The 26,474-nt window shown below is 44.6% G+C and overlaps 1 protein-coding gene across 1 annotated transcript in view; it reads left to right on the top strand.

Moving 5' to 3' along the window:
* Nucleotides 1–26,474, top strand: part of RAPGEF5 (Rap guanine nucleotide exchange factor 5) — a 418,760-nt gene that overhangs the window by 111,449 nt on the left and 280,837 nt on the right. The gene's annotated exons all lie outside the window — the stretch shown is intronic.

Below are 26,474 nucleotides of genomic sequence, written 5' to 3' on the forward strand. Positions count from 1 at the left end.
AAGCAGACTCTTCCCATGATGATTAATGCTGTGTTAGTTAGCTAGGGCTGCCACGACAAACTGGTTGGCTTAGAAATGTATTGTCCCACAGTTCTGGAAGTGGGAAGTCCGAGAAAAGGTGGCAGCAGGATTGGTTTCCTCTCACCAGTGAAGCTGTTCTGCCTGTCTCCTGGCTTCTGGTGGTTTGCTGGCCATCTGGCATGTCCGGACTTGTAATGCATCACCCTGACCTCTGCCTTCATTCTCGCGTGGTGTTCTCCCTGTGTGCACGTCTGTCTCTGTGTCCAAATGTCCCGTGTTGTAAAGACACCAGTTCTGTTGGTTTAGGACCCATCTTCATGACCTCATATTAATGTGATCGTCTGCAAAGACCCTGTTTCCGGTCAGGGGCACATGCACGGGTTAGGACCTCAACCTCTTCCTGGAGGACACAATTCAACTCACAGCAATGTCCTATTACAAGGCATACCAAGTGCGTTGATTGAGTGTTCTACACCTTTGCAGTGTGAGGAAGACTCAATTTACAGTGCGAGAAAGGCTTCCATACTGTTTGAGTGCTGTGCTTTGTATTATGTTCTTTAAAAACGGCTCCGAGAACATTGCAATAAGTACTAATCAAAATATGTTATTAACGAGAACAATAGCTTCCCTAATTGTGCCAGGTAAATGGGAAATCCAAAAACAACAAGTGAAAAGATAGCTACAGACCCGGGATCTCAGTTTCTTTGGTGGAATCAAGGGCTGGGGATGCCGCCTCTCGGAACTCGGTTTCTGCCTTCTCTTTATCCGGTGGAATCGGCTCTGAACGGCAGGTGTCGCTGTTGCCTGCTCCGTGATTGTTCACGCTCAGAAAACACCTTCGGTGGGAAAAAAACCAGCAATCCCTAGACGAGAAAGTGCACCCGCGCGTCCTGCGACCCCGGTCTTTGCAACTGCTTGCCAATTTCTCCTTCTCTCCACTCTGTGATCCATTTGGTGGCTTGTCCCTGGCAAAGTGTAAAACCTCGTGGGCTTTCCGCTAGGACTCTTCTCAGCCTGTGCCTTTGCCGCTGCTGGCTCAGGGGCCCGCAGGCTGCCGACCACGTGCATGGGAAGTTAGGGACCAGCGTTCCAGTCTCCGTGTCCCGGTCACTGCTTCTGCCCTGCTGGGCGGCGGTCAGCACTGGTTTCCTCTTAAGGAGGTGCTGGGATTCTCATCTGTGATGAAGCTCGTATGAAGCATGGTGGGGCCTACCTACCATGTACCTTAGCTCCCATCTCATTTTGTGAAGATGAGAGTGAAGGGGTTTCTTTTTATGTATTTATTTATTTCTATTTCAATTGACATACAATATTACATTAGTTTCAGGTGTACAACATAGTGGTTAGACATTATATAACATAAAGTGATCCCCCTGGTAAGTCTAGTACCCATCTGACAACATACATAGTTATTACAATATTATTGACCATATTCCCTGTGCTGTACTTTACATCCCCGTGACTGACTGTATTCGTAACTGGCAATTTGTACATCTTCATCTGTGAAGGGGTTCATTTTAAATCCTCCCCTCCCCCCATTTCAAGGTTGAATGTAATATTTTTGAAAGAAGGGTATAGTGCAGTTCTGCAGGGGCGAGGAGGAGGGTGGAGTGGGATCCTCCTATTCAAACACGGGTTCCCACTGTCCATGGGCATGGAGCCTACTCGGTGACCAGGTTGTTCAGGGACGCTCTTTTTTGCTCTGGCTTGTAGGATAACAGGTGGCAGGGAGGAGTGTTCCTGAAGGTTGTGGTTCAGATAATAAAGCTCTTCCTTTCTTTTCTACACAGTCAAACATAAAAAAAATAATAATAATGCACAGCTCCACAGGAAACCTGCAGAAGGAATCGTGCACAGCGGGAAGGATAGGTGGGGCAAGGGGTGAAGAGGAAATCACATCTGCTTGGGAGAGCTGCAGGGCCCTGGAGGCCTCACGGATGGGGCAGCTGGTCCTGGGAGGGGGAGTCGAGGAAGGGCCAGGAGAGAAGGGAAGCAGAGGTCAGGGCCAGTGTGGCCACCTGTTTCAGATGTGGCTGGAGGTTTATGCATTAGCAATGTCTCTGTGGGAGTGGAGTAGTTCCTTTCATGGATTTCCAACCTCAAGGACGGGTTAGCACAACTGTAACCATTTATGGGGGTGACGGGGGGGGGGGGGGGAGGTTCTGGGATAGTCCTGATCCTAATGACTCAAATAGTTTCAGATATTGGTATAATTCACTTTATTTTATATTTCTGTATCATTCTTTCCATTTTGGAAAGGCAATATGGTAAAATGCATAATGAAATGTGCTTTGATTTTTTAATACTTTTGTAAGCATTTTCATCACATACCTGAAAGATCTCTTATCCAACTATTAGTCCTGATTTTTAGTTAGGGCTAGACCTGAGGTCATGGTGACATTTTAGGACGCTTTCAGATCAATCAGATACAAATTCCTTGGAGGAGGGGATCATGTTCTCCCTTTCGTATCTTCATGGCTTAAGGACAAATAACGGACCCTTGATATTATAAATGTAGTTCTTGTTATCATTGAAGTTGTTTTTTTTCTCCTTCCCCCGTCTAGTTGGAGAGACAAATGATAATTATGACGACTCTTAGTATTTATAGTAACAGCCTTTATCGGAAGACGGCGTTTAGGGAGGGAGCACAGCTTCAGGGAGCCTTGGGGGTGGGGGGCGAGTGAGCTGAGAGGCCTGAGCAGTAGTCAGAGGGTGTGAGAGAGGCTTAGTTCCTGGGGCAGCCTGTGTGAAGGCCCAGAGAGGAGGGAGGGACTGCACGTCCAAACGGCCTGTGTGGCTGGAAAGAAAGGGTGGAACTGACTGAAAGCTTTGCATGAGAGGGAGTGAGAGCAATAAGCTGTGTTTCGCAGGGAAACTCCTTCGGGGTGGAGGGTGCGTGGGAAGGGACCTGAGGAGGGTTACTCGAGGTAGAGGACCCGTGTAGGAGATGTTGTAGACATTAGATGAGAACTACCCAGGACCGGAACGGGGTAGTGCACTGGGATGGAACAGAAGTGAACTGATGATGCCCCAGCTGTCAAGGGGGTGGGGAAGACTGAGCGATGAGCCCCCGATGCCCAGCAAGCTGCCCGCTGGGGCAGTGCTGTGGCGACATTTTTCTGAGAATAGGGGCAGGATGAGGCTGTAGGCTGTGCAGAGAGGTGAGTGGGTGGGGCTGCAGAGGGGACCTTTGGGCCTCTGCACTGAGAAGGTTGGGAAAGGTGGGAAGTGGAGACGACCAAGCCAGGCCTGTTCCGAGGAGACAGAGGCCATGGGTGAGGAGGTGGGAGCGGAGGTGTCAGGGCCCAGTTGGAATCTCTTGAACTATGCGCCTTTCCTCTGGCCAGGTCCTCTCATAAAAGGCCAGATGTGCTCATCCAGGCCTGGTGTGTCCTCCCAGCTGGGGTCATGCTGGTACCCATGAGCCTTTCTCGCCTGCTCTCTTCAGATGCTGTTAGAAATGAGAGTGTGTCCTGTGAATGTGAGTAACTCTCTCTCCGACATTGACAGCAGTGAGCTGAGCCGTGGCCGCACACGGGAATCAACTGGGAGCCTCCAAAAGCAGTGATATCTGGGACCCACCCCAGGACTTCTGATCTCACTGACCTGGGGTGTAGACTGGGCACTGGGGTGTATACACGTTCCCGAGGGGATTCTGATGTGTAACCAAGTTTGAAAAGTACTGAATGCTGTGGGCTTACATATGTCAGCATTGTATGAATAGCTATGTACATGCATTATCTCATTCAGGACTTTTACCTGGAGGTTCTCAAAGTGGGGACCCTGAACCAGCAGCATCAGCATCTCCTGGGAACTTGGTAGACACCTAATTCTCTGGTTCCTATTGAATCACTCTGAGGGTGGGACCTAGGAATCCATTTTAACGAGAGGAGAGGGGGAGAATCATCCCTAGCTGAGAACCACTGACGTAACTCAAGGGAATAAATCTCTAATGGTGGAATTTTAGGTGTCAGTAAATTATGTTAAGAAATGTACCAGGGACAGAAAGACCCTTTCATTGTCTCTCAAATAATACCCATATGCGACTTTCCACCTTTTCTACTCTTAATTGGAGGAAAAGTGAGCACATTCTGCCTGTACCCCTCATCCTTACATAGAATAAAAATCTGTTAAACATGGCAAATGGAACATTGGTGACTACTTCCTTCTAAGATGACTTTTTTCTCCCAGGTGTCAGAATGAGCACGATTGAGTTTGTCTTCTCTTCTTCATGTGAGGTATAGAGTATAACATTTTGTCTGAACAGGTTTTTCTTTACAAAAGGCAAAAGAGCAATGCTGTCCCAATTCCTGAGCCTGCAGGACCCACTGATATTTCTGTCATTTTATCAAGAGCTCCCCCATGTGGTAGCTTCTGAGATAACCTGGACGCTCTTGTCTGCATTCCTCAGTTTATTATGTGTAGATTTCAGGAGGCAGGCACGGTGTGAGGGATTTATTGGGTACCAGGCCTGACAGTAGGGAAGTGTTACTGCTCCTGATTCCAGTTAACCCTTTAACTGCCTTTCATTTCTTATCCAGAGGAAACTAGTAATGGGGCATGAGAGGAACAAAAACAGACTCACTAGTGTAGATATGGGAGGGGGGCTTTCCCTCCTCAAGTAACTGCCTTTTGCCTCCCTGCCCCTTTCCCCTGGATGCAGGGCTTACGCAGTACTTCCTGGTGCCTATCCCACAAAATCCCTCATGTTCTGCAAACAAATACATTAGCAAAATCCTGTTCATTTTTTAAGTGCAGGACTTCTCAGGGCCTTTACAATGCAAATGACGTGGTGAGGCTCCAAAGAAACAGCTACTGTGTGCTGACCTTTCCTAATTCCTTTAAACACAGAAGCTCACTTACGAGGGTTAAATCCAAGACTGGTGCTCCAAGACACTCTGGGAAAACGGATTCAGTTGTAACTGAGTGACAGCTAGCAGTGTCAGTGAGGAAAAAGGGGGTGCTGAAGGTTGGGAATGTATTTCCTGTGGCCTCACTGCTGAGTAAATGGGCAACATCTTCCCTCTTTTCCTTTCAGCCTGAATTTTTAACTCTTTGGTCCAGAATACTTCTAGTCACCTTTAGTTTTCTGTTGGGCTTTCAATGGACAAGTGCATAGCAAACACAGCGCCAGGAATCTCTTTACTGCTTCTTGTGTACAATTTATGCCCTATCTATAAGCTATCATGTCATTTTCTATTCCTAAAGTGATGCTGGCTGAGCCAGTCTGGAGTGGAGACTGATGAATCCTTAACTGCCTGGAAGGAGGGACGCGGGGAGGAAGCTTTTCTTCCTCCCCCCTCCCCATACTGGTGAAACAAGGACTCTGTTCTAGAAGAACTCTGTTCATGGAAGGAAAAGGCTCAGCCCAGCTCTTGCAAGCTCCCAGAGGAAGCCTAAGTCGACCTGCTAATATGCTGACAGTGCAGATTTGGCAGGTAGTGGGTAAAGTGTGCCCCTATTCCGTTTTGGGAAGCCCTCCTTTATGGATCTACTCCCAGTGAAATGGGGATAAGAGATCCGGGGTGCTACTCGAGCTGAAAACCCTCAAGAGGTTGACTTGTCAGAGGCCTGCAGATTGCCAGGCGTGTGTTTGTTTAGGGGAGGGTATGGTGGATAGATGCTGTTGTAACCCACCCTGATTGAGTACCAGCTGTTGGCAGGACTAAGCTTCTAGAGAATTGCCTGTGGCCAAGTGGGATCCACCTTTCCCCTCCCCATCCCCATTTCCCACGAACAGCACCTCCTTCCCCACCCCCCACATGCCCACGGGCAGTGACTGAGGGGACTGAGAGTACAGGATGCCAGCCCATTGCATGGGTTCAGACTGAAGCCAGGCTCCAGCTGAGTTGACCTCCTTGCTTTCTTAGCTCTCTACCTTGACTGTCTTGCTTCCCAGTGTTGCTAAATCTAGCAAGTAAAAATAACAACAGCCAGTTCAAATTCAATTTAGGTCCCAAACGAATAGCTTTTTAGTATAAGGATGTCCCATGAAATAGTTAGACTATACTAATACTAAAGTTATTTGTTGGTTATCTGAAATTGGAATTGAACTGGGGATTCTGTATTTTGTCTATAACCCTACTTATATCCCTTCGCCCGAAAGCATGCCCAGAGTAAATCATTTGAACAAGGGTCCTTGTCTCAAGCTCTGCTTTTGGAAAACTTCTAAGGAACTGGGGGTGGGGGGAGAGTTTGGGGAGGATGAGAAAGGAATAGACACCGCTGGAGCCACTCAGGACCCTTTATTCAAAGCCACCTCGTGAGTGGCCTGTAAGCAGCGTCTCTGGCAAGAACTCTGAGAACCTGAGGACCAGACCAGATGAAGGTCTGCCTGGCCCCTGTGAGCAGCAGTTGGTTCCCAGAGAGAACACAGTGGCCACTCGGTCTTCCCAGAGCACGATCCAGCTTTTCTGGGTTTGACCTAATTAGGCATGAGATCTTGGTGGGAACAGAGGCCAACAGGTTTTATTTTCCTTAAATGATGCTTCCTTCCCAGGCCTCATGGGTTACGGGAAGTGTATTGCTAACAGTACCTCCCTGACTTGGGTCCTCACAGCAATGCTTGGGCTGCATTTCCTCGTCTCTCAACGCAATATCCTTTGGTTTTGCGAGGATGTATTGCTCTGAGGAGCACCACAGCTAACTGCACACGCACAGTTGAACTAGACCTGTTATATGTGTCGGGCTTTATAAAACCCACTCATCTGGGAGTCTTACGTATCTTAAAAAGTAATTCATTGCAGTGCTCTATTTTCTAGGATATGGTGATGATTTCAAGCTCTAATGTGCAAATAAACCTGGTGATCTTGTAAAAAATATAGGTTCTGACTCAGATGGTCTGTGGTGGGGCCTGAGATTCTGCATTTCTGACAGCTCTCAGGTGATGCCAGATATAGATATATCACCTCTTTCTATAGACAACAACCAGCCCAGGTGGGTGCACAAGTAGCTTATAGCAGAGCTGGGATTTGAACCCATGTGGTTTAGCCCTAGAGTCCACGTGCTTTACCACTAAATCAGGTGAATGGGGACGCTGATTAAAAGTGGGTGAACCGGAAAGATGTATAGATGAATTGACAGGAGACTCGCAGAACCCATCACAGTGGTCAGATCACCAGGGTTCAAGTTCAGCTACTAGTACCTCCCACTGCGTGAGCCTGGATGTCATTTAACTTGTTTACGTCACTGTGAGATGGGGTCGGGACAGTGACCCGCTCACAGAGCTAGTGGAGCGCTCCATGGCATAATGCATGTGAAGTGCTTAGCACTGAGCCTGTCCACATAAGCCTAATAACTAGTAACCATTAGCATCAATCTAACCCCAGACAATTAATTGTCCCTGTGCATACAAGGCAATGCACTGTGGAGGGCCTGCTGTGGTCACATGGGCGGCCAGCTGGACCTGCCAGGCACAGAGTGGGTGGAACACAGCGCTTTGCTCTTACTGTCTGCTGTGACACGCTGTTTTGCAGTAGCTTCTGTTTCTTTAGGATGGAGGTGAAATGACTATGTTCTGGCCCTGCTACTTCCGGAAGTCTCTGTGAACATTCTGCAGCTGGCACCTATTAAAAAAGGATAAAGGCTTCTGATGTTATACTCCAGTGCTCAAATGTAGCAGCAATAGTCCCCGTTCCGTCTAAAGGCATGTCGTCTCTGGGAAAAGAAAGGGGAGCACCAACCACTGTGAAGATAGTCAGTCAGAACAGACAGCTGACCCAGGCAATTCGGCCCCAAGCCCTCTTCCCTCAGTAGAATCGGGAGCTTACTGCTTTCATTACCCGTGCCCTTACGGCAACTCCCCCTGTCACTTGGCTTTTATAGACTGAGTCCCCCTGGAGTGACTTACTACTTCCCAGCAGCAGAGCACTACCTGTCTCCCCCCGAAGCGTGGGTTCTCGTCACCTTTGTGGAATAACTGGGTCTCGGTACACAGCGGTGGTGCCGCTCACAGATACTGACTAGCGTCTCAGAACAGCACTGGTCCCCAGGAAGCGAACACTTACACCTTCCACAAGAGAGACAAGTGCTGTGTACGTGGGAAGATCTAGCTTTTATTTTTGGCTGTCAGTGATATGTAAAATTATGGCTCCAGATTGTGGCTCTTTAGGGTTTGGAACAGGGGGAGGCTTATTCTCATTTAAGTATAAAATAAGTTATTACTCATAACAACCAAGGAAGTGGTCATTTCAAACACGTCTAGATGTGCATTCAATAATCCTTCTAGAACAGCGCTCTAGAATGGAACTTGCTGAAATAAGGGAAATGCTCTATATCTGCTCTGTGCAGTAGGCTAGACAGTAGCCCAGAGGGTCTCTTAAACACTTGCAATGTGGCTTGTGTGACTGAAGAACAGAATTTTTTATTTTAATGAATTCCAGTTAAATATTTTCATAGCCATACATGGCTAGTGGCTACTGTCCTGCATAGGGCCGTGCTAGAGAGAGAAAGAACTTTATGCATCACAGCCCGGGGAGGCTTACAGTTAGCATATGGATATTAGGAGAGTCTGAAGTCAGCAGGTAAAATCTAAAATATTGGCCAGGCAGCAAGCAGTTTCCTACTTGCCCATGCCCTCCAGGGATGGGTCCTCTCCGAGGATGATAATACAGTGAATGTCTTTCACTTGCCTAGCAGAAAGGATTAGTTGTTATAGTTCAGTGCCTGTTAATAAAGAAGGCTGCAAACTGTAAAATAGTACACACTGTGATGTGGCTGGTATGGGAAGGCAGAGAAGAGAGTTCTCGGTGAGGGCAGCTGGTCTACCTCCACGCAGCATAGGTGCCATGTTTTGCCCTCTTTTGTTTCCTCCATCTCCATTCTCCTCATTCCCCACCCCAGTGTATGATTCAGTCCCACCCAGGGAAACTCTGGGAATTGCTTATTTCCTGGTGGAAATGTTAATAGTAATGTAAGATAGGTTATTCTTAGTCCCCTTTGGCGTGAAGAAATGTCTTTATTTTCTTTAAGCCAAACTGCCAGGCTGGTCAGGAGTTGAATCTTGGGTATTTTGTTGGGCAGCCTGAGAGACAGCCTCTTGGGTGCCATCCTCTGAGGTCCTGCCACTCCTGGGGTGCAGCCAGGGAGCTGGGCACTGGTCACAATGGGGTGCAGCCGGGGAGCTGGGCACTGGGCATGGTGGGGTGCAGCCACGGAGCTGCACAGGGATCCTGGAGCTGCAAAGTGGCCTCCATTCCATCACAGTTTTCCCTTTCCACCCAGGGTGAGCCCTCAGTGAGCTCAGGTTTACTGAAACCGCAAAGTGGTCTTTGTGCCCCTGAGGTAAGGAAACATAATGGCCTGACCTCCCTCTTAGAATTGAGGAGGGAAAAAACGCAGAGAACAAAACCCAAACTAGCCACGTTTTAAGTGCTCCACAGCCATACGTGGCTAGTGCCACTGTCTTGGGCAGCATAGATGTAGAACATTTCCATCACTGCAGCAAGTTCGGCTGGCCAGTGCTGCTCCAGGCCAAGCCCTGTGCATTTAATTTTTACAGCATACCAGCAGGTTAGGCAGTAGTAGCATTCTCATTTTAGAGAGGAGGATGAAAGGCCCAGAGAGGCTTAAGGTTAGCCCGGTACCCAACAGGCGAGCTGAGGTTTTTCAAGCCGGGTCTCTCTGACTTTTGATCACATATTACCTCAGAGCTTAAGAGGCCACTCACTGCGGCAACCGTGTGTGGCTCGCTTAAGGCCGTGTTAAGGAAAAATGTGCAGAATATCCTGTGAGAACACTGCGATTAGAACAGATAGATAGTATTTAATAATTGGAGGAATGGCTTCTTATCTCCGAGCAGTAGGCGTACGTGAAAGCAGGCATTTTTGCCTTGTTAGCTACAAGTCTTAGCGCCAGAGAGATGTGGGAGCCTCCGTGGTCTGTCCCCATTGCCTTAAATAACCGAAGATAAAGCCCAGACTTCTCAGACAATGCTGTCATTGTTCACCTCTCTGCTTTTAAGAACAGCATCAGTTATCCAGAGAACGGAAGCCTAATCGCGACCAGATTCAGGTCTCACCAGTTTGGTGCTATAACAGGGACCTGTCTGGGCGTGAGTCGCACATCCTCCCCCCAGCCCCCACCCCCGGCCCTCCCAGCTGCCTCAGCTCCTAAATCCTCCTGATTGAAATTAGAGTTCTGGGCTCTGCTGGGCAGCACAAGACCCCAAGTGGAGCAGGAAGGAGGCCGCTGTGCTTTTCCTTATCCTTTTGGTTATCAAGGGGGTCTGAATAGACAGCCTGCTTCTCCCAAGATTGGTGGCCCAGTCATGGAAATCACAGGTCTAAATAGGAAACCTGCTGAGAGAAAGCAGAAAAGAACAAAGGAAGACTGAGAAGAGGAGATTCAAGATTGTTTTCTTTGATTAATTTCTCCCCTCTGTGCTGTGTAGGCTATACGTTGGATTACACTGGAATTCTGCATTTAAAAAGATTTAACTGTTGTTCGTCTGCCAGAAACTACTGGAAACAAAATTTTGCCTAGATGTGGAGTTTTCAAAAGGCAAATGCAAGTGAGGCTGTTTTGTTAAGAAGCCCCAAATCCGTCCTTTTAATGAGTGAGATTCTGAATAAGTATTGGCATAGTACTCTTCAATTTACAAAGTACCGTTCCATGCATTGTTTCATTATCAGTTCTGGTAGCTGGGTGGATTATCACTACTATATACACTAAGCAGACTAGAAAGTCATGGGATTTCAGATTAAACAGACCCAGGTTCAGATTCTATCTGTATGATAATCTTTGTGACCTTGAACAAGACACTTAGCTTTTCTCAGTTTCCTCTGATGGTAGGTGACATTTATCAAGGCTGATTGCGACCAACACAGCATCGTCCAAGAGCATCTGGAAGCAGAAAGAGTGGGGGAAATTAGTGGGAAGCAGAAATTAGCAGGGATCAGTAACAAAAATTTAGATCAAGTTCAGGCTTGGCAAGAAGGATCAAAGAGGAATTCTAATCCCATAGTCTGTGTCAGACACAAAAGCAAGTGGCTGAGTATGGTAGACACACCCTAAGGTGAATCCCAATGAGTCATACACCCTGGTATATCCCCTCCTCATGAGTGCAGATGGAACCTGTGACTTACTTCTAACCAACAGAAAATGGCAGAAGCCACAGATGTCACTCCCTTGATTGGATTACATTATGTGGCGGAGGTGATATTCATTGATGTAACTCCTTTGATTTGGTCACTTAGTAGTCTGGAGAAGGAGACTCTCCCTTGGTACCTTTGAAGAAGTAAACTGCCATGTTGCCAGATAACTGTGGGTGGCTTTTGGGAGCTGAGAGTGGCCCCCAGCAAAAGCCAGGGCCCTGAATCCTACAGCTGCCAGAAATAAGTTCTGCTAACAACTTGAATGAACTTAGAAGCAGATTCTTCTAAGTTCTCCAGGTGAGAACCCAGCCCAACTGACAGCTTGATTGTAGCCTCTGAGACCCTAAGCAGAAGACCCAGGCAAGCTGTGCCCAGACTCCTGAGCCACGGAAACTAGGAAACCTAGGAAACTATAGATAAACGGTGTTGCTTAAGCCACTAAGCTTGTGGATTTGTTATGTAGCAACAGAGAATGAATACAATGAGGTCTGGGAGAGATTCCCACCAACTACCTGAGGGGGTCATAAAGATGCAGCTACTTATGGCCCTATATGAAAGGGAGTCCAGAAGCCCCACCTGGCCACCCACAGCCACATGTGGCAGGGACACGGTGTTGACTTTGCAAGAGAGTGATTGGAGCTTCCATCCTTGGCTCCAAGCTGGTGTGACTCTTTAAACCACACTGTTTAAAAGGCAGTTACTGCTGATGTCCGGACCACCACTTACCTGCTGGCTGACAGAGATGATCAAGTGCCCATTAGGTGCAGCAGCACACCGGCCAGGACGGGAAGCCACTTCTTAGGGTGCTGGTGGGGATGAAATTAGGTAATGTACATACACTCTGCCTTCAAGTGTGGAGGGGCTCAAGCACCCATTACTCCAACTTGCTGGATAATCGGAGACAGAGGAACCAGGGAGTCAGTCTTATTTCCAAACATGACAGTTCATTCCAAGGATATGTGGTTTGTTGTTTATCAATCAGGAGAGGTTTCTAATTTGGATTCACATCCACAACTAGAAGCTCTCTGTTGTCACCTACGGTGATGCCACCTCTCTGGGACTTAGGGTCTCCACTGAGATGTTTCAGCTATTGGGCAGTGCCCTCAGAGCTCTCTAGCCAGGTTCAGGGGACGCCCAGATGCTACAAGTGACACAGAGTTCACAGCTCTACTATCTAACTGTATTATCTTGTTTGAGCTGATGGCTGCATAAGTTTGAGCCCTATCCTAGCATCTCCCCCAGACAGAAGCCCATCGACAGCTACAGCTTGTACACAATGGAGTTTTAGCTTATCTTTGATAAGTACCAGAGCGATGTCACACCAGCTACATGAATATTTCCCTTCTTGAACTATCAACAGACTGCACTTAGCCTCCGTAGCAGCCCTTGCTGGCCACACAGGAAGCTGACTCTTACCGGTTTCCCACAGAAACTAACAGGATTAGAATTGGGACCTTTAGACTATGAACAAAGCTGTGATTCTCAGCCTTGTATGAACATTAGAATATCCCAGCCATACCTCTGTGAGTAATAGCAGAATTTCTGGGGATGGTAACCAGGCATCAGTATTTCTTTTTTTTTTTTTAATTCCCCACATGATTCCAAGGTAGAGCCAAAGGTGAGAACCATTGAAGTAAAGGGTCTTTTCTACATCGTCTCTCACATGTGGGCCTGAAAGTGACCGATCCTTGGAACCAAATATATTTGAATATATAAATATATATTGCATCTATACACACACACACACACACACACACACACACACTCTGAGAGAATATACATAGATCTATCTATATTGATACATAGAATATATACATAACTCATATAATATGTATATCCATACATAGAATATATATAGAACTCTTCAAAGTGATAGGCAATGCAATTAGCATCCAATAACTCTCTATATGACACGTTTAAGCTTTAACAACAAAACAAATCATTCATTGGTCAGTGGGTTTATACACTAATCTCCTGTCTTTGGAGTTGACTCTCCACATTTGCCCACAAGGATTGGCACTTTCTAGTGGGTCCGAGGCAGGTTTCTAGCAGTGGAACATAATTACAGTTTCTCATTGTTCTCTGTTTGCCATCACCACCACCACAGCTAGGGTTTCCAGGCAGGAAGTCCGCCTGTTCTGAGGAATTTTTTTTCACTTTCCTGTTCCCGAATCGCGAGAGAAGTTGGTCAGGAAATCGGGAAAACCAGCTCCTTGAACTCAGGTGGTTGGTAGTATCGGCTGTCACTTTGTGGAAACGATTCATCATGTAGAATAGAAAACAGTTTTTGTCTCGGGATTCAGGAATAGGAAAGTGGAAAAACATTCCTGAGAATGGGCGGGAATTCCCACCTGGAAACCCTAACTACAGCTGTGGGCTCATAGTCATGGTCCACGTGTTGCTCTGGCAGGACCTGGGTCTCTGGAGCACCTACCAGCGCCCAGAACCCCGGCTCCCTGAGAGCCTGTGGGAAGTAATGCTGAGGCCCCAGCCCTGACTTTGCACCACAACCATCTGTGGAGTGAAACCACCCTCTTAAACATGAAGAATCCAGTCTTCCCCCCAGACATGCGGACTCATCATCCTTGGGGTTGGGGACGAGGAAGTAGAATGAACATCAGACTTTGGAAAAACTCAAAAACCTATCTCTTAAACAGACATTGCAGAATTACATAGTTTCAGTGCTATCATTGGACTCGAGACACAGATTCCATGTTGTCTCATTCCCCTTTGTTCGTTTTTAAAAGAAGGTTGGATGGTAGAAGTGGCATTGGACACAAACATACTAAAGGGAAATCCAACGCACCTTCTCAGATTCCCTTGAATGTCTCTTTTCTCGTTTGTCACCTTACCCATCCCAAGTTGCCCTTCTACATCTAGAAGAAATGCAACAATATGGAGCATGGACTGTGGTTTTCTGAGGAGGAGAAGCTGGAAGCTGCAACTCTTGATCAACTGGAAACAAGACAGAGAGCCCCTCCTCTCCCCTCTAAGGATTGCTCTGAGTTGTACTTTCTCCTTGCAAAGCTTCCAGGACAATCTCAATGTGCCCAACGAGCACACCTACTTAATCACTTGCTGTGATGAACTTGCAGCCATCATAACCACCATGAACTTAGGTGTGTATTTCTGAGACCTTAAGTAGCTGTTCTAATGCTTGGAGAAAGGGACAAAGTTGCTAGGTCTCTCATCCCGGAAGTCCCAATAATTCCCAAGCCTCAAATATAGTTTCAGTGTGTCTTGAACCTGTTAAGGGTATTCCCACCTAGATGTTGCCTCCCTCAGTATCTGATTTTTTTGTTGGTGGTGGTTTATTCCTTTTTTTGTTTGTTTTTTTTTGGTGGGTAGCCTGTTCTCCCATTAGTCAGAAACACATCCTTTTTTTTTTTTAAAAGTAGTTCCCTCCAGTAATTCATATTATCAATATGCAAACATTTTATATTAACCAAAATTGGCCTTTACCTTGTGAGCTAACTGAAAAGTCAGGGATCAGTCTATTTCTCATATAATAGCTAACAATTAGGTAAACTATCTGGTTTTAGGTGCAAATAATTAAAAAAAATTAAAAGCCCTCTGCCTTGTGGAAAGGTGGAAGGCGTAGACAGACTACTGTATAAAATGTCACAGGTTGACAGCATCTTCAGATGGCAGCAGACGTTTTTTTTTTTCTTACTTCATTACTCACTATTAGTTTATTTATACATTCAGAGCCGGGAGTTATTTTCCTAAAAAAATAAGGCAACAGAGGATTCTTAAGAGCTGGCTTTGCAACTCTTGCGTTGGGTAAGATTCCTCTGCACTGCTTTCCTCACAAAACTCTAGAAGGGTTTGCAGACATTCTAACAGCACGTGGTACCTCTGGGGAACCCGTTTTCCCCAAGCTGCATTTAGAAACAGTAAATACAGTGGGGGCTGAGAAGGGGGCTGAGCCCACCAATTGGGTCTTGTCACTATGTCAGGTGTTGAGCTGTGCAGGACAGGGGCCAGCTGTATTCAGTAGGAAATCCTGATTTAGAAATTTGAAGAAGGAAAGAGGGAGGAAAATAGACTCTTTAGGATTCCCAATCCAATTTAAAGATGAAAGGAGGAAATCATTTAGTAGTCCAATGATTTTCCAGGAGTAACCTGACCGATCCTATCCTGACAGCCAAAAGGACTCTTTAATAATACATATTTTTTTATTCTAGAGTAAGAGATTGTATGGGAGAAAGGTGGTTTTAGGGCTTTGGAGTAATATTTTTATTCTTGGATAATTTTAGACTCAAGAGATGCAAAAATAGTACAGAGAGTTGCTGTGTAGGCTTCAGCTACTCCCGCCCCCATGTAACGTCTTACATAACCATAGAATATTTATGTAAACTAAGAAATCCACCTTGGCACAACCTTTGGAGTGTTTTTCCACTAATGCCATTTTTTTCTATTCAGGATCCCACATTTCATTTAGTTGTTATGTCTTCTCAGCTTTTCCCCATCTCTGTCAGTTCTCAGTCTGTCCTCGTTTCTAATGACCTTGACACGTTTGAAGAGCGCTGGTCAGTTGTTTTATAGAATGTCCCTCGATTTGGGTTTATCTGATGTTTCCTCATGACGAGATTAAGGTTCCATAGTTTGGGGAAGGATACAACAGCAGGTTGCCCTTCTCAGTGCCTGGATCAGGGGGACAGAGTTTTCATATGGTGCTACTTGGTGATGTTAATTTCACTGGTTGGCTGAAGTGGTGTTTGTTGGCATTCTCCACCATAGGCTTATTGTTTTCCTCTTGTAATTATTAAACATTTGAGGAAAGCTCCTTTGAGACTGTGCAAGTCTCCTGGTTCTGCTTAAACTCTTACCCCTTGATTTTAGCATCCTTCAGTGGATCTTGCTTTTGGCAATTATTATATTACTGCGATCTTCCAATGGTGATTTTCTACTTCCTTCATTCTGTCTACATTTGTTAAATGGAATTCTTCTGTAAGGAAGACGTGTCCATTTTCCCACATTTATTTATTCAGTTATCATATCAGCATGGACTCATGGATTTTTATCTTGTTCTTTGAGTGATAATCCAATCCTATCATTTATTTTGTTGCTCAAGTGGCTCCAACTTTGGCCTTTGGGAGCTCTTTCAGGTGGCTCCTGTGCCCCTTTCATATGCCCCCCATCTTTATATTTTAGTACTTCCTTACTTTCTGGCACCACAAGACACTCCGGGCCCATCTTATCATTTTTTTTCTGCTCCAACTCTAGAATAAACCAGTTCTCCAAGGAGCCGTGGTTCCTATTGTTGGAGAATGGTGTTAGGAACTGAGATCTGGGCGGTAAGGGTACTCAGTGTTCCTAGGGTGTCATTGCTTCTAGCCTGTCTCAGGGGGTAGAATGAAGCAATACATGTGTATGTGATAACTCATGAATATACACCCCTCTTTCTGTTTCTGTTATCTATTTATCCCCGTGTGTATATCTTTTAAGACACAAGTCAATATTGATTATGTCTAACTCCAATCCAGCCCTTGCGAGTTCATTCAAGCCTTCCTCCTTTCCTTATTTGTAACTTCTTTTTTCACTAGTGAGACATTGGCTGTAATTATTTTTAATATATTTACTTATCGGTTCCTCTCTAGTGTACATATAATTTCAGAATTCCTAATCCTTGTCCTGGTGAGGAACAGATGTATCAACTAGAGAACAGTGTGCGTATAGTTATTTTTGACTTTCGCCTTGCAGTGTCCAATCAAAACATTTCCAACATGTTTTACTAGGTGATACCGTAGGTATGGTCATATGGTAGGTGTATGTTAACTTTTACGAAGCTGTCAATTGCTTTTCCAAAGTGTATTTCCACCAGCAGTGTATGAGAGTTCCAGTTGCTCTGCATTTTTACCAGCACTTGGTAGTGCCAGGTTTTTTAGAAAAGAATTACTTAGCCTCTTTTTCTTACCTGTAAAATAGAGTTAATTATGGTACTGCCCTCATTCAGTTGTACGAGACTTAAATAAATCACCATGTGTAAATCACTCAGAATAGGGTTGTCAGATAAAATATAGGACGCCCCATTCAATTTAAATTTCAGATAAATATATTTTTAGTATAAATACAGTCACATAATGTTTGAGATACCCATATACTAAAAAATAGTTTATTCAAAATTTGAATTTAGCAAATAAAAATACAGAAAACCTAGTTAAATGTGAATTTTAGGTAAATAAGTATTTTTTTAGTATAAATATGTTTCAAATATTATTTGTCTGATGTTTTAGGGGCCCCATTTAAAGGTAACCTATTCTCAGGCCTCAGCTTAGTCCCAAGAGGATTGGAGCTCTTTGCCAAAGGAATTTTCAAATAGCCATGAAGGAGATGGGGAAGATTCAAAAGTTTCTGGGTGAGCTTGGACTATATCTCCTGGTAGGGTATTTATTTTAAGTAAAATTTGTACTGAAGTTGAGTATACATGCATAAGTGTGAACAAATCACAAGGGCACAGCTGGATCCATTTTCACATAGTAAACACACCCAGGAACCTGGTATCAGATCAAGAGATAGCATATTACTAACCCACTATCCTGCTGTGTAACACAGTAGACTAGTCTGGGGCTGGCTGGCTTTAACACAGATTTAAGATACTGCTATTTTTACCCCAGTAGATTACTTGGGAATTTTCTGAGGGTTTTTCCTCTCCAAGTAACTTCCTTGGGGCTTTCTACTTGAAAGTAGGTCATTATCCTTTTGAATAAAATTGGCAAATGAAAACAAGTCTGAGCTAAGGAAAAGGATCTTATAAATAAGGGGTCTTCTGGAATGTTGTCAGGTGCTTAATTGATTGGAAGAACGTGTAATTATATTTTCTCTTAAGTCTTTTTCAAAGACAAGGTAATAACAGCAAATACTTCCACAGCATTAACCGTGTGCCAGATGTTTGAAGCCCTTTACATACATTAACTCACGGGATCTTTACAACATAAGACAGGTGTTACAATCATCCCCATTTTTCAGAGGAGGAAATCAAGGCATAGAAAGGTAAAGCAACCTGCTCAAGATATCACAGCCAGCTAGTGGCAGGGATCTGAACCCAGGAAGTTAGGCTCCAAAATCTACCCTTTAACAACCACATTGTACAGCCTCCAAGATTTGGTGGGATTCCATCTCAACAGCTCTGGCCTCTATGTTGGAAATAATCATTTCACTTTCCTGGAATACATTTGGCATTATTTTTAATCATTGGTCCAACAAGTGAGTTTTGCCTTTCCTTGTATTGTGAATTCCTAAGGCTGATGTTAGTTGACAGCCCTCACTCACATGCTGGCATCTGAGGTGCAAAGAGAATCAGTAGAACAAACCCTCAGTGAACCCAAGAACGACCATCGACAGCATCCGGGGACACAGAGGGAGAGGCGTTGGGTAATGATCTGAGCTGGAGGTCTCCCAACTTACCGAATTGGGGATTGTAGCTAATGGAGCACCGATTTCTCATTGTAGATGATAAATCTTCCTAATGGCATTTCAAGCACATTGTTCTAAATTTAAATATCTTAATATTAATTTATTCTAATGACACCTCAAGTGGATAATGAACAACACCATCAGCTGAATTAAAAAGAGCAAGGAAAAATCATAGGCACATCCTTGCAAATTCTTTACTCTGGGAGTGAATTCTTTACTCAGGGGAGAGTAAAAAATAGTCCATCAAAACTCATTTCTTTTTCAGTTGGGTAATAATTATACTCAAAATCATAGGTATAAATGACTGTTAAAGTTTTAGTATTTTGAGGAACACAATGACAGAGCTGGCTGTTTCTCTGGAAGTTTGAGTTTTGGCTATCAGCACAGCATAATAATAACTAGTACTAAATATTTACTGTACACTGGTATTTTCTATGTACTTTATGCAGATTATCTCATTTAATTCTTCTAACAGTCACATGAACAGGTACTTTTTACTGATCATTTTACAGATGAGTAAATTGAGGTTTCAAGGCTCAATGCACAACTTCACTAAATGTTGGGACTGGGGTATGTCTGATTCTGGAACCCTGGGCTCTTAACCATGGTCTCTCATGGCCAGAGCTTGTTTGCACCTTTCAAACATTTAAGCAACCACAGCAGCACCTGATTTTTTTTCTCCAAAGAGAGACAGTGGAAAGTGGAGCATGTGGTCTATGGAACCCAATGGAACTGTGGGAAACGTGAGCATCCCAGGAAAATAACGACCTGTGAGTGAGTTGAGGAAGGTCAATCAATACTGGAGAGGAACTGCCCACAGAGAGCACTCCGTGGCTGGGAGGAAGGAATGAGGGCTCAGCACTGTCACACTGAAACCCCCGTTAGAGCTGCAACTTAGCCAAGTGCCCCAAGTGGACACCCAGAATGAGTGGTCGGCAATTCCGCCAAGTCTAGGGATGGCACAGGAAGTCCAGCACAGTTAGCTTTTCAGTATTGTAAAGCGAAAACGGCCAGGAGAATGGCCATATTTTTTTTTTAGTTCTGTCTGGGATGTTTGACTTCCTGTGTCAGTTATTGATTCATTTGGAGCCTCTTGGCTCCAAATACACCTTTCAATATGCGCTGTGATAAAAGACGGGATTCCTTTAAGTAGTTCTCCTTTAGAGTAAGAAACAAAATAGGTAAAATTATATTTTTGTGTCTTATAGTACACACACACACACACACACACACACACACAAAATAAATAAAAATTTTGAAGTAGGTGAGTTTAAAGTGTTGAGCTTTTTCAGTAGAGGGCACTGGAGAGAGGGTACCCTGCAGGAGGAAGAGGCTGTCCTCTGGTTTCCGGGCTGAACCAGGGGTAGGTGATGTGGTTGTGTGGACACCCAGTGGAACTTGCCCCAACGCAGGCCCAGAACACGGTACATCCTTACGGCCTCAGTTAGCCTGGCGATAAGCATTCCATAGCTGTCTCTAATGAAAACTAGAGGCACCCCTGCCATGCTCTCTGAAGAGTTCCCGCCCCTGCCAGCAGGATGTCCATGCCGGTTCTGATGGCAGCTTCCCCACCTTCACCCCAAAGCATGGCTTATTATTTACCCAGCAACTAAGACCAGCGCCACAGCAAGCTTCTCTGCTATATGGTGGGCGAACTCACTTTCTCTAACTCGCGTACCCCTTCAGGTTTGTCCTTTCTTGGGTAGTCTCCCTTAAATCTATGGTACCACATAGAGTTTCTGTATATCTTATAGTCTTTTTTCATAGTTAACAATTCGATACATTAAACAACCCCAATCAACACACTGTGTGGCTTCCATCTTCTGGTTAGACCCAAACTACTACACCTTCCATAGACCACTTACCTGAACCAAATTATGTTATTGTTGTGGGAAATATGAGACCAGAAACTAAACTTTGTGTATTTTTTTAAAATTTATTTTACTTTGCATTTTGTTTTATTTTTTACTTTGAGGGCAGTTTTAGGAGCAAATTTTCTTCACTCTAACCTCAATTCGGTTGTGTAAGATGCTTATTATTTATTATCAAGGAGATGCTTTCATGGTTGTAAGCAGGATGTTTCCAAAATAGTAGCATATCATACCCTAGCTAAGAACTTCTTTGCCTTCCCACCCCCTACTGGATAAAGAGGCTTCTCCTTAGCACAGCTTACGAGGTCCTCCATAACCTAGCCCTTGCTTTCCTTTCCATTTTATTTCCTGCCATTACAGCTGTGCACTTCATAGTTTAGAAAAATTAAAGTCCGATCGTCCCCACTCTATCCTTTTTCTGGCCTCCATGCCTTTGCCTGAGGTGTATACTTTTCCTGAAATGCCCTTCCTTCCATCTTGACTATATCTTACCCAATAGTGTGCTGGGTAAGATGTGTAACAAACATCTCTTCAGGAGGAAAAGCTGAGTTTGTAGGGTTTGTTGATTTCTGAGGTAAGAATACTCACACCATTGCTGATTTCAAGTTACCAATCTGGTCAATAAATGCAGAATTGGGAAGAAATGTACACAATTGGCATTTGCAAGCCAGTGTGAGTGGTTTCAGTCCATCCTTGACTCTACCTCTCTGCTGAGATAGCAACTCCTCCAGGAAGCCTTCCCTGATAACAGCCTGCTGGCTGCTCTCAAGCTATCCTGTGCATTTCTCTATCATTGCACTTTACATTGACTTATACTATTCTCTTTCTATATCTGTTTTTTCCCTCAGACTCAGCTCCATGAAGACAGAATCACATTTTTTTCTCTGTGTTTTTGGCACCTAGCACAGCACCTTGCACATAGTTATCACCTGATACACATTTATTGAATGAATAAGTGATAGGGCAGCTGTCCCTTGCCAAAATAATGTAGTTTTTTTCTCTCCTTAAGCTGGACTAGATTGTCTAATATATTGCCTTAGAAGTAGCCTTATCCAAACAACCTACTGGAAAGACTATATGGACTTGTTCGACATGAGCTGTGAGGGTTTGGCTGGGTGAGAGTTTGGTCAGGATGGGAAGTGGCTAGAGAGCTGGTTTCTCTAGCTGTGTTTTTGTGGCACAGAACTCCCAGATTTCAGTGTCAAGCAACACCAGTAATTACAATGCCTTTCACCTCATCCACTTTCTTTTTCTAATACCATGCTATTATATAGGTGGGTGGGGACCTTGCAGTTGACTTTGCACTTTCTTTCCAAACCTCAGATTTACTGGGCTTAAAACTTTCCCATAGGTTTGCTAGTTCTTGGTACTTGACCTAAGCCCTGCCAGCCACTGCCAGTTGCACTCACATGGAAAATGTGAGTTACTGATGCAAGCTGGCATTAACAAGGTATATGCGAAGAAAACTCAGATCCAAAAATAACCAGTACTTGCTTCACATCTTGCCAATAATGTATATCATAGAACCGTAGGATTTTAGAGCTGAGACTAACTCACTAGTGAAGCTACCAACCCCAGGAACAGGTTATGTCTGATGGGCACCAAGGTCAGGCATCCAATCTCCTTACCTTGGTATTCGAGGGCTCTGTGCTGTGGTCCCCACCTTTTAATCACTGAAATGACTTCACCAATCTCAGGGTCCAAAGGGATACAATTGGCTCATTGTGGCTTTTTACTTAGGGGAGTCACCTATTCTGCTAAGTCGCCATATTTTTTCTACCCCAAGTTCATAGTCAGAAATCCCTTTTATGGCTTTTCTTTGTACGGTGAAAGAAAGTGAAATCCTCCGTATGGGAAGCCTAAGTCTATGCCTCAGATTTAGGTTAAAATTGCTCACTTTGTAGCACCCAGACCTCTAATAGGTGGGTCCTCTGGATTCATTCAAGGGGATTCATATAAATCAGCCTTTTCTTTCTTTTTTTTATATTTAATTTAAAAATATTTATTTATTTTTGTCAGTTCCAGCTGACATTCAATATTGTTTTATATTAGTTTCAGGTGTATACCGTAGTGGTTAGACATTTATATAATTTATGCAGTGATCCCCCGATTAATCTAGTACCCACCTGGCACTATGCACAATTGTTGCAACATTATTGACTATATTCTCTATGCTGTACTTTACACCCCTGTGACAATTTTTTTTTAATTAAAGTTTATTGGGGTGACAATTGTTAGTAAAATTACATAGATTTCAGGTGTACAATTCTGTAATACATCATCTATATATCACATTGTGTTTTCACCACCCAGAGTCAGTTCTCCTTCCATCACCATATATTTGATCCCGTTTACCCTCATCTCCCACCCCCAACCCCCCTTACCCTCTGGTAACCACTAAACTATTATCTGTGTCTATGAGTTTTTGTTTCTTTGTCTTGTTTCCCTGTGACGATTTTGTAACTACCAACTTGTACTCCTGAATCCCTTCACCTTTTTCACCTAGCTCCCCAAACCTCCTCTCTTCTGGCAACCATGAATTTGTTCTCTATATGGAGAGAGGTCCTCTAGCCTTACTTTGCTCTAGAGCAGGTGTTCTCGGCCCTCACCATGCATCAGCATCGTTTGAGATACTTACTTAAAATACAGATGCCTTCTCCACCTGATTCTGAATCAATTGGCCAGCAGTGAGGCCTGGGCACGGGTGTGCTTACGTCTCCCTGTCTCCTCAGTGGGTGAGTCTAACGTGCAGCTGGAGTTGGCCCGCACAGCTACAGGGTTCCTGATTAACTCCTCCTCTTTGCGCTGCTGGTTCTTCCAGCCAGCTGTGTCTCCAGCACCCCATGGTCAGACCCCCTTCTGATCCATGGTTGGTCAGAACCAGACTGTTGTCTCCCCTTCTCATCAGTCCCCATCTCCAAAGGACTGGGCTGGGGCTTCCAATTTCCCATTTTTTTCTGCCTCGGGGAATCAGACTTTTCTTCCAGGTTCTCATCTTCCCCCTACGAGCCACCACCAGCCCCAACATCAATTAAAGTGACAATAAGGAAAAACCCAGGTTGCGTCTCATCCCACATCTGGAATAGATTATTGCTATAATTCCATCAAGACATTCAGGACACATTCCTTGAGACATAGTTCCTGGGATAGCCCTGGGGTGGTACAGGTGGGAAAAAAAAATCCGCTTGGTTCCTGCTTTCAAGTAACTTCACATCAAGAAGAAAAGCAGGGAGCCAAGCATATGACCGTAAGGCGCCATGACAGGGAAGGACGAGTACCACAGCGGCACTCGGAAGTGGCACTGTTCCACTGTCGGTTTTCAAGCGGGATGTCTCCCTGGGAAATTGAGGGAGACAATCTGATTTTATCTCACAGAAGCTTTCCATAACGCACTTAAATCCCGACTCTTTCCCTCAGCCTCAGAAATCTTTGACCTCAACAACTGAACTGGCAGAGGGAAAGGAGAACAATTATTTTAAATGGATGAGGATGGTCCTTAAAATATACATTTGCCTTTTTAAGGAAGTGCAGAGACCAACTCCAGAAGATTCGTTTACTTTATCTCAACTATATGAGCATGTCACCATGACTCTGTGGCCGGTGATATTTACCCTAATGGAGGCAGCATATTGGATGAGACGGTGTGGTGCTCTTCTGGCTCTATGAATACATGTTTTTAAAAAGTCACCCACAAACTGGGAGGCAATGCTTACAATATATCTGATAAAGAACTTGTATTCAGCATATAAAAAGCACCCCTATACATCAATAGGAAAAAGGCAACTTAGTAAAAATTGGGCAACAAACCTGAAAGGGCTCTTCAAAAAGAGGATTTCTAAATGTCCAACGGGCATATGTAAAGATGCTCAACATCTTGACTCATCGAGGAAAATGCTAAATAAAATCATAATGAAATACCACTTCATAGTCATGAGAATGTCTAAGATGAGAAAGACGGACAATACAGAGGATTGGCCAGAGTATGAAAGAAACTGGAATTTTTATACATTGCTGATGAAACCGTACATTGGTGCAACCCTTTGAAAACTGGCCTGACCCACAAAAGCTCAATTTGCAGCAACTCTGTGACCCAGTAGTTCCTAAGTATACACCTGTGTGAGTTCTTGATGCAGTGTCTCTCAGCAACAAGTCAATCCTTTTAGATTGCTCTGTGAAAATGGATCTGGGCCCTTTAAATATTTCTTTTTCCTTTGCCAGCTGGTACCGAAGCTTAGTCTGTAGAGGCTGCTGGTGAGACACTGCAGGAGGAAGAATTTGCTTCCTGGTTCCAAAGTGCTGGCTTCTCAGGCTCTTGCACTGTGCTTCTCCAGCAACCAGTCCCCACAGCACAAGCGGCTTCCGCTGCAGTGCACATGGTCCCCAGAGTCCAGCTCCTGCAGCACCCGGGGTTTTCCCAGGTCTTGGCCACTGCAGTGCATGGTGGCCAGCAGCACCTCGTGCTGGCAGCTTCCCCGGGTAACCCTGTGGTCAGTTCTGTAGTAGAGTGCCTCAGGAATGACACTGCCCTGTGAACAGCTATCCCTGTTAGAGGATGGATGTTCCAGAATCTTCCAGAGGGCAGATTTCCAGAAGGTTCCACCAACACAGCACCACAGTTGCTTCTCTGCTATTCCATGAGCCATAGGCAGGCCCTCTCCAACAAGGTCTCTATCTCAAAACAGGCCTTGAGGCAGAGGTGGGGCGTGGATCTTCCTTGAGTGCTGTGTCTCAGCCCTGGGGTTGGTATCTTCTCCTGTAGCCTTTAGAACTCCCTTTACCTCTTACTTGTTACTCCTGTTACAGTTAAACATTCTTCGTATTAAATCCCTTATTACTCCAGTTGTAGTTAAACTTGCTTCACAGTCAACTTTTCCTATTCAGATTATTATGTGGTTTTGCTTTTCTGATGGGACTGATAGAGTACCCAAGAAAAATACATATAGATGTCCACCAAAAGACACATGCAAGATCGTGCCTCCATGCTTTATTCACAATAGCCCCGAAGTGGAAACCACCCAAATGTCCGTCAAACGCAGAACAGATAAATTGAGGTATATTCACACAATGGAATACTACTTAGCAAGAAAGAGGAGGGATCTCACACACAGTGTTGAGTGAAAGAAGCCAGATGCAAAAGAGTGCACCCTGTAAGATTTCATTTACGTGAGGTTCAAGAAGAGACAAAAAGAAGTCTATGGTGTCAAAAGTCAGAATCATAATTACTTCAAGGGGTGGGCATGCATATTGACTAAGGAAGGGCACAGGGATTTTGAGGGATATATTTGAAATATTTATATCTTGATCAAAAGGTAGTAATATAGCTGTATATGGAGGTAAAGAGTCATCAATGTGTGAACTTTACCTTAATAAAATAACAAAAACCATACTTAAAAAGGAATATAAATATAACGTTGTAAAAAAAAGGGCTGTGAGTGTACAGCTGTGTAGACAAGGTCTCCCCTGGCTGATCGGACCCTTGGCCCCACCCATCCCAACAATGCTCAGCAACAGGAAAGTGCTATTTTCCCATCATCCCCTGAGACCGATGGCTATAAACATGGTTCTGGGGGAGAAGCTGGGGGAAGTGATGAGAAACCAAGCGATTTTCTCATGCACACGGCCAGTTAGTGGTGGAAATAGAAATTCCTCAGTCTTCTCTTCCCACCAGTGCACTTTCTGTCCTTCCTGTGGCTTTTCAGAGGGTTTCTTTCTAAAGACACTTGAGGTGAGTAATGGGGTGTTTTATAGACGATGGCAGCAAGTTTTGTACAAGTGAAGCCAGCAGAGAATGATTCTGAAATAAAGTCCTGTCATGGTTGGACTGACATGAATTTTTTTGTTTTAGATGTATTCTTGACTGCAGTGATAAAGATTGCAGGGGAGTTGGTGAAAGGGAGACCTTGGTGCCAATTTGGTAACTACCATGTATGAAATCATTTCGCTTCAAAACAGAAATATGAGAAATGAAAATAGATGCTGCTCAGTCCTTTGCCTTCCTACTCTTCTTGGGCGGGAATCAAAAGAGGAAAAGCTCAGTAGCAAAAATAATCTCCAAGGAGCAGTGTGTTAG

Source organism: Rhinolophus sinicus, chromosome 4 (assembly GCF_057876585.1).
Source record: "Rhinolophus sinicus isolate RSI-liver-muscle chromosome 4, RSI-T2T, whole genome shotgun sequence".
NCBI classification, from domain to species: domain Eukaryota; kingdom Metazoa; phylum Chordata; class Mammalia; order Chiroptera; family Rhinolophidae; genus Rhinolophus; species Rhinolophus sinicus.